The 8,636-nt window shown below is 38.2% G+C and overlaps 1 long non-coding RNA gene across 1 annotated transcript; it reads right to left on the reverse strand.

The window, feature by feature from the left end:
* Positions 1-18: 18 nt before the first annotated feature.
* LOC104911072 lies at positions 19-7,167 on the reverse strand. Its single transcript, XR_793626.3, has 3 exons — positions 3,770-7,167; positions 2,744-2,910; positions 19-1,781 (listed from the first exon to the last, which is right to left on the reverse strand). It is a non-coding gene; the product is annotated as an uncharacterized LOC104911072 (long non-coding RNA).
* Between the last annotated feature and the right edge of the window lie 1,469 nt (positions 7,168-8,636).

An 8,636-nucleotide genomic window follows, 5' to 3' on the forward strand; every position in this document is an offset into this window, starting at 1 on the left:
TTGTGATAAAATCTCGTGTTTACTCCCCAGCATTACCTCCATTCCTGAGGCAAAGTGAACTTTAAGGATATTTCCAATTCCCACAAAGAATACAAAACCAAGAAGAATGATATCTATTATACATACGGATGCTCCAGAAAAATGTATTGTTCTCTACTCGGAAATAATGTTCAAATGTTTAGAGGTGACTTCTAACCTACTGTAAGCAATTTTTCTCTGCACGCCAGTAGACTCCAGCATAAGAGCTGCCTGCATGTGATGTTGCCCATGCTCTGACACTGATGCTTCTATGCACTGGAAGTGATGGGAATGCTCTGGATTTAAGCATTCCCTTTAGAATATTGGGAGCATGTAACGTTGAACTGGAATGATAAAGCAGCTTTGGATAGTGTTTCCATTCTATAGTAATAGTCTTTTCACTTCATAGAATATGAAATGTAAATTTAAATACATGCTGTCTTCATGGATAGAACCACTACTGTACCATGCATTTTATTGCACATTAAGATAAATACAACAGCAATCACTGCATTCATTATTAAAAACACTATATTTACTGCAAAAAGTGCAAGTAGAAAATAATTCGCAGACTATAATAGGAGAAACAAATTCCTATCAGAAATTTCAACTTAGAAATCATGGAAATCAGAAATAATAAACATTTCTATAGCAACAAATAGCATATTTTTTCATTAGGTTCATTGTTCTAATTGTCTAATTGAGGACAACTCAATGTCCTCAAAACTTTACAGCTTACCTTGCAACACTAAAACAAGTAAGCAAAAAAGCACATAAGGACACACTTTAACTGTTCTGTCGAGAAAAAGAATGATGACTTCTATTTTTGTACTACCATATTCTTCTCATGATTCTCCCTTGAGTGGACAAAGTTTTGTAACTGCAAAGACTTTTCAGAACAGCACCTTCACTAATCCTGCAGCTCTTCTGGTGTAATGTTGTACATTTGCTGTTTTTATTCTTCATAGTGCATCACTAGAGGTTGTGGATGCATTCTTCATGGGGCATCACTAGAGGATGTGGATGCCCCATTCCTGGAGGCATTCAAGGCCAGGCTGGATGTGGCACTGGGCAGCCTGGTCTGGTGGTTAGTGACCCTTCACATAGCAGGGGGTTGAAACTAAGTGATCATTATGGTCCTTTACAACCCAGGCCATTCCACAATTGTATGATTATGATTCACTACTGCTTTTGTCTTGACAAAACCTGTCTAGGAAGAATTGCTAAAACAGCAGCTGGGCTAAGTAGCTGAACAGAAGGGAAAAGAGAGCTCTAAATGCCTTGAAAAATTATCTGGTATACATTTCTATCAAGTAAATATTGATAAAATTGTCCTGATAGTAGGCACTAGCAGCACAAAATTTTAGTAGAGTAATGGGAATTACCATCAGTGGGACATGGATTTGGTCCATCTGTATGTTTTCACTGAGGACTTTGAGCATACACACAAAGAACTTGAAGTAGTTTTTAGAGAAAACACCTTACTTGTGTTAATTTTTTTACAGGTTCCTTTCCATGCCTCCATTGTTCTTCACTTGGAAAAACAGTTCTCAGTTAGAAACTTGTTCTTGTAACTCTAAAACCATCAAATGTCATACATTATCAATCAGAGTGGTTAAACAGTACTTGGATAGATGCTTCTTGATTATGAAGAAGGAGTAACAGAAGATTCTAGATTATCTATTTTTGCTCTACACAGCTGCAGATCTTCCATAGCGCAGATCTTAAGGTCAGATTCCTGTTCCAGGTGCAGCTTGACAACCCTGGAAAAGAAAGGAGGAGTTGTGCAAAAGTAATTGAAAGCAGAAACAAGTTTTTGCTCATTATTTTGCTATAGCTGTCACTCTAGTAGTTTATAGGTTTGCATGGTTAACTTTTTCTTACAGATACAAAACACAAGAGATGCCAAGGGCTGTGTCTAACATGCTTCCAGGCTGTGCTAAAACGCCACAGACTTATCATGCCAGAACTGGAATGAATGCTGTTGTTACCTGTGAGCCAAATGCTGATTCAGCCCTAATTATATTAAATAAGATACATGAAACACACATGTACATAAAATCTGTTCTGTTTAGACCAATTTAGAGATAAACCATCTGTAATCTTGTACCTCCAGAGACTCCAGGAAAAGCCAATAAGGCATTTTGTATTGTCTTATGTTCTTCTGCTGTCTTCTCTGGAGAAGGAGGTGATGAAGTTTAAAAATCCCACCAGCAGCAGAGCCTGTAGGCAGGACAGCCTCGTGGTTACTTCCCATGGTAGACTGAGCACATGTGGTAGAATCTGGTTTTTATACTTTTATTTTAGTTTCAGCAGCAACATTAATAAAGCATGGCAGCTTGCCCTCATTCCAGTTCAATGGCAGCTTTATTATACAATCTACTTTGATTTACAGTAGTCTATTCGATATGAGATTGGAAGATAAAATGATATCACAACAGAGAATAATTTTAATCTGATAATTTAATTTACTATGATTTAGGAGCTTGAGGGTTACAGCTAAAATGTAGTATTTGCTATTGCATCCTGGAATTATTATAGGAAAATCTGATTTAAAAAAAAAATCATACTTGAAAATTTAGTGTGATGGGTGTCTTTGTTATTGTGAATGTTTGTCTCTGCAGCTTCAAACAGGAAAGAAGAGGAAAATGCCAAAAGGAAGAAGCACTGAATCCTGAGTATGGATGGAGCAAAAAAAACTGGAGTAATGGCTGCTGGATCTCACCTGTTTTCTAGAAGGGATCTGTACCCCTAGTTTCTCCTCTCTCAGCCGTGTTACAGGTAGCATTTTACTTTCTGTATTCACTGAGAAACTGAAGACAGCTCATCAGAAAAATAAAGATTGAGGTCCTAAATCACTGAGCTCATTTCCCATGGATAAAATTATATAGCCTTTAAAAAAAAAAAGAAAATATGTTCCTGAAGAGTAGGATCTAATCAGCAGTTACTGCAGACCATCAATTAATTAACTCAAAATTGGCTTTATTTTTTGCATAGAAATATATAACTCTTTAGCCTTTTTGGCTAGGGAGGGAGTGCCTTTGTTGAATTAGAACTGAGCTTCCTTAACCAATGACCATAGAACATTATATATCAAAATTCAGAGAGATTTATCACTTCAAGAACATGCCAACAGGAAGGAATTAAGATAACAGAGCCCTTCTTTCTCCACTATATTAACAGAACTTACCAGAAATTGAGACAGCAGGATCTTGGTGTTTTCAGAACGATTAACATCAAAAGAATAAAACCAGCATCAGACTTACTGAAGAAGTGCAAAGTAAGTGATTTAGCCAAGGACAATGCAGAGAGAGTTCTAACAATTAAAATACACTTTTTTAAATGAAGCTTCCCAGAGGACACAGTAAATGCAGTTTCCCCATTATCTTAACTTACGTGCTCTTGTCACATTACTAAGAGAAACGCTGCTCCATAGCACACCACCATCCTGCACCGTTAATTACACTGCTACATCAACATTCAGGTCTGACTGCATTTTTTCTATAGCAATGAAAGCCACTGATACGAAGGTTGTAATTAAACATACAGGAACGGGGGTGAAGGAGGTCAGGGAGGAGCTAAACATGTATGCATACAGACTGGGGGAGAATGGAAAAGCTTGGAAATGGGCGTCATGTTCATGCAAAAGAAACAGCCAGGCTCACAACTCACATTACACAAAAGTCAGAGAATTAAATTTCTGTAAGCAAGAAGTTGTACTGATAGCTGTGATGGGGGACCCTGCCTCTACCTGGAAGCAGCAGTGTCTTTCACCTCCCAGCAAGAAATGCTTGTCCTGAAACTTCATGGACAAATTGCACAGCCTGAAGGAGCTATGCCTGGAGATGAGATCCTGCGGTCCTGCATGCCTTTTTCTGAAGAGCATTTGCAGTGCTTCCTGCGGCCAAATCTGTTATTGGAATGGTTTTGCTCACATGGAACTTTAGCTCTGTGTTAATTCACTTGCTGGAAGGCTGCCCTCTGAAGTCTAGTAGACAGGATCAAATTACAGTGTCTGTCTCCCACCGGGTGTTGGCAGAGTGGGGTGGCTGACAGGGAGTTAATAACTGCACCTTCAATCCCCTTCTCATCTGAGACCCAAAGGCGGGTTAGACCACAGGAAACATCTTCCAGCTGCTGCGTTATGAAATAAATCTCATTTTGTCTGTCTGTTCCTTGCATTTATGGTTCAAGAGAGAAAAATCATAATGAATCTGTAACATCTGGACCTGCTAGGCCTCTGTCTAATACAGAAATATGTCCAGGTAGTCAGCCCCCAACTTTACTGAAATTGTAGAATGTCTGAGAAAACACAAAGAAAACTTCCATCCAATTGAAAGACATCTGAGCAATTTCTAGGTCACTTTTCTGACATCCAAAACAATGAAACAAACTGCAAATTTTGGGCAGTGGGCTTTAACTGTAGAATTACATTCTAATAATGATAGATGGTAATAAAAAGGCTTTTTAAATGACACATTGAAAAATGCTTTTAATCTTGTTGGACATAGGCTAAGCCTAAATACAAGACCTAAGCTACACCAGTCTCTTCGAATCTGCTGTTGTGCAGAGGTCATTTCTTTGAATGAGTCAAATATAAAACCTTTGCCACTGAATTTGCCTTATTGTAGATATAAACATTTCATTTACTATTCTGCACACTGCAATTGCCCTGGGGATTCTTTTGGTGTTTTACCTAAGTAGAGTAGGAAGATGGTAGAGTTGCTTTTGCTCTTCCCCTTGTTTCATTGCCATACATGACTCCCCTGAAAAAACAGATGGCAGGAGACCCAACTTCTGAAGACCTGTTGCGAAGATGTAGTCAAATACCTGCTCATGAAGCTTATTGTATGTGGCACCATGAGGTCTGTCCAAGAGTGCAACACCAATTATTTGCTTAAGCAGTTCCAGTGAGGCTGGCTGGATTTTTTTCACAGTTATATCTCAGGAGAAAGGGAGCAGTGGTCTGTAAAATGTAACAGCAGTTTGTGCTCTTATCTGCAGTATGAACCTGGTACTTCCTGATCCAGTATTCAGTGGAAAACTATTTCTCTGCAAAGAGTTTTAGGTTGCAGTGGGATTGCTGCCAGAGCAGAATGCAGCTTAGGCAACAGAGCCTCGAATCCAGCATTCCTCTTGTTGGAGGAAGCTCTGTTAGGCTGTAGATTCTGAAGCACTGCAGAACTGTCAACTCTTATACATCCTCAGTGAGAGTCAGACATTCATTACTTTGTATGTTGCACTTCTTTGATGATGGGTCTCAGTAAAAAATATACGAGTAATGACACACATCTGTAGGAAAGTCCCTCACATTCTGCTCTTGAAGCTAATTTTATAATGCTGTATAAAATAAACTCAAAAAGAAATGTTTCATAAAGCAGTGGATCGTTTTATTATTACTGGATATACAGTAGAAATAGTCAAGGGAGGAAGAGACCATCTGGACTATATTTTTGCCAGTCTTCCATCATATGGTGGCATACAATTACTGATATCTACATTCATGTTTAAAATTCTGAAATTTCTTCTTTTCTTTGTCTATATTAAATTCCAAGGAAGAATCAATGTCTGAAATTCTGTGGTATAGTTGTGTTTAACATGAGCTTGTGATTGTACAAGAGTTGTTTTTTCCCCTTTGGATCTTACAGAGATAATTTAGCTTTCAGGAGCGCAAGACTATTGAGAAGTAGGGAAGGTAGGAATGCTTAATAATGGTCTTACTAAACAAAAACCTGTGTTTTCTCTCCCAGACCAGATCAGAAACGTAGATTGAGACCATAGCCTTTGGCTGTCCCCACGGGAGGAGCTGTGTACCTCTCATTTCCCAGACAGAACCACAGCAGCTTCCATATCAACACACTTCAACTATGATTTAGCATAACCATTCCCAGGTGTTTGGTTTTCATTACATTACTCATGATATTGCCAAAAAGACTCTGTTGCCAAATCTTCGTTTAGTATCAACGGGACTGAATGGTCCAAAAGGAGACCACTGTTCCTAGGGAGATCCTAGGTGTGACAGGATACAGCCTTAGGGAACAATTTTCATTCAGCCTTAGAGGGAGAATAGCTGAATTCAGAGAACTCAGATGCTGCTAGAAAGTCTTGTGTTGAGTCCTTCCCAAACACAGATGTCCAAGAATACAGCAGCTGCAAATTACAAATCACAGTCATTTCCAGAGATACCTATATGATTTTTTTTTCCTCTCAGACTTGTTATGTAGAGCTCAGGATCAAAGTTGAGAAACTTACACAGAAAGTGAAGAACATGGAAAAAAAAGCACGTTCTGAAGGTCCAGCGATTCAAAGGCCATTATGCAAGACTGCATTATCATGTGAATCATTGCAACAACTTACTGGGAGTAAAGAATTTGTGTGCTATGCGTTTATGCTTTCATCTCTGAGATAATATCCCCATTCTCAAATTAATGTATGATGTGAGCACTGTGCTCTATCTCACTGATTCCCTACATATGCTTAAAAGATAGGAAGTGTCAGATAAAGATAAAATCTTAGCATAAAATTCATGGTTCCAGTAGGATCAAGGATAGACATTTCTCAAGGATGTTTTAAACATAAAGCAAGAACTGTTAGGGTATAGCTTTAGAAATAACTCTGTCAGTACAGGAGTCATATGTGCAGAAAAAAACCCTTCGGTTTCTCCTGGGAGATCTAGAGAAGTGTATGAACGGAAATTACAACAAACAGAGTTAACAGAAGCTGGGTCTAGAATTTCTGTAACTTTTCACTGTAAGTTAATGCTCTGGGATACAAGGAGTAATAGCCCTGAAAATGTTTAGCTCCACTCAGTTTTTCACAGAATTACTACCTGTGGAACAAACAGTAATAATACTTAATCTTACTCCCCTCTTATTCACAAGAGAAGACAGTGAAGGAAGAGTCTTAAAATTATTTTGCTGCATGGAAAACTAACTGCAACTCTGGAAATCATGCATTTTCCTGGGAGACAAATCCAGGAAATGAGGGATCCCATAAGAGGATGAACTAGCATCTTGGGCCTCCTGTCTTCGTATGGATCTTATTCTGGTCGAAACTATGTTAATATCCACAACAGAGAAATTCAATTGAAACAAGTCTCAGTTAACTTCTACTTCTTTTTTAGCTTTTCAGAATTTATATTGTCATCTTCTATATATTATTAAATGCAACAAAAATGTGATTGCAGTAAGGCTTTTGTTGTTGTGGTACCTCATGCTATCGTCCATAAAATGAAAGATTCATCACGATAAGTTTACATGCAATTCTAACTCTTCCATTATGCATATCTGTTATAAGAAGCCAGGCTTTCCAGGAGAGATAGTACTTTTTATTAGTTTGCTGATACAGTTAAGAAAGTTATGTAAGCTCACACTGTCCCTTCATCAAGCAGACAGAAACAAGAAGTTACAGATTTGGAAATTATACTAAGGTGCATCAATTTTTCTATCCCAACACAGGCAGTAGTAAGTCTTGCACTGGATTTTAACTTGCTCCAAACAAAGAAAAGTGGTATTTGTGCCACAGTAACTTGTTGGAATAAAGCAACAGAGAAGTCAGCATTAAGCATTCTTTTCTATCTTGCTGATGACTGCTTCCATGTGGGAAATGCAATCTCAAAATTGAATTGAAATTATATAAAGTCTTTTCTAAATAAAATTATCCTTAAATTCCTTATTAGGAAAAAAAAAAATCATGAAAACACAGACATAAACTTCCACCTATTTTATTAGGTGCTACCAAACTATGCAAGAGAAGTTCTACACAGCCTACCATTTCCAAAACAGTTTTTCAGTACGGATCAGGTTCTCATGCACCTCAATCCCACTGACTGATTTAACAGGTGAATTCTCCCCCTTCTATTCTTACTGAGGGTGTAGACAGACAGGAAGTATCGAAGGAGACATGAGAGAAAAAGGATGATGTTCTAACTATCATTACCTTGCATCCAGCATGCACTATCTCGTCTGATGGGGGAGAGGCTCTTGGAGCAGTTTTTCACCATAAACCGCCTATAAGCAGATGTTCTGTGCCTAAAGCAAGTGGTTGTTCCTCCTCCTGTTGTAACTTGTGTGAGCTCTCCTGCAGAGCTCATTAAGACACCTGGTTCAGGTGTTAAATTCAAATAAACCTTTTATTGGATACCATGATTGTAAACCTGAAATAAAGTGCTTGGAGGGATTATAGAAAATCCAGTTGCTTGAAAAACATGTTAGTCCATTAGGAAGGGCTACAGAAATTGCTAGTTCAATTAGATTTCCTCTAAAACTCATGAACATTGCTTCTCAAATTCAAAACTCTTCAGCCAGACTTCTGAGCAAATGGAATTTTGCCCAAACTAGGACTAAATAATGTCTTCTGCAGTTAACCCTAGCAGTTTGGCACTGAGAGATTAGTTGTCATAAGAGTGGTACCTATTTCCACTGAAATCAACAAGATGGAAATCCACTAAGAGAATACATTTTTGCAATTTGTCCCACGAGGATTTATTTTGCCTGGGAATTCACTGGCCGCTTAAGTATAGAGCAGGCAATTCACTGGTAAAGTTTGTGCTTGCCCTCTCAACACTTAAAATTTGTGCATCATTATTTTCCATCACTTGTTTTATAGGTAAGGATACA

Source organism: Meleagris gallopavo, chromosome 1 (assembly GCF_000146605.3).
Source record: "Meleagris gallopavo isolate NT-WF06-2002-E0010 breed Aviagen turkey brand Nicholas breeding stock chromosome 1, Turkey_5.1, whole genome shotgun sequence".
Classification (NCBI taxonomy): Eukaryota; Metazoa; Chordata; class Aves; order Galliformes; family Phasianidae; genus Meleagris; species Meleagris gallopavo.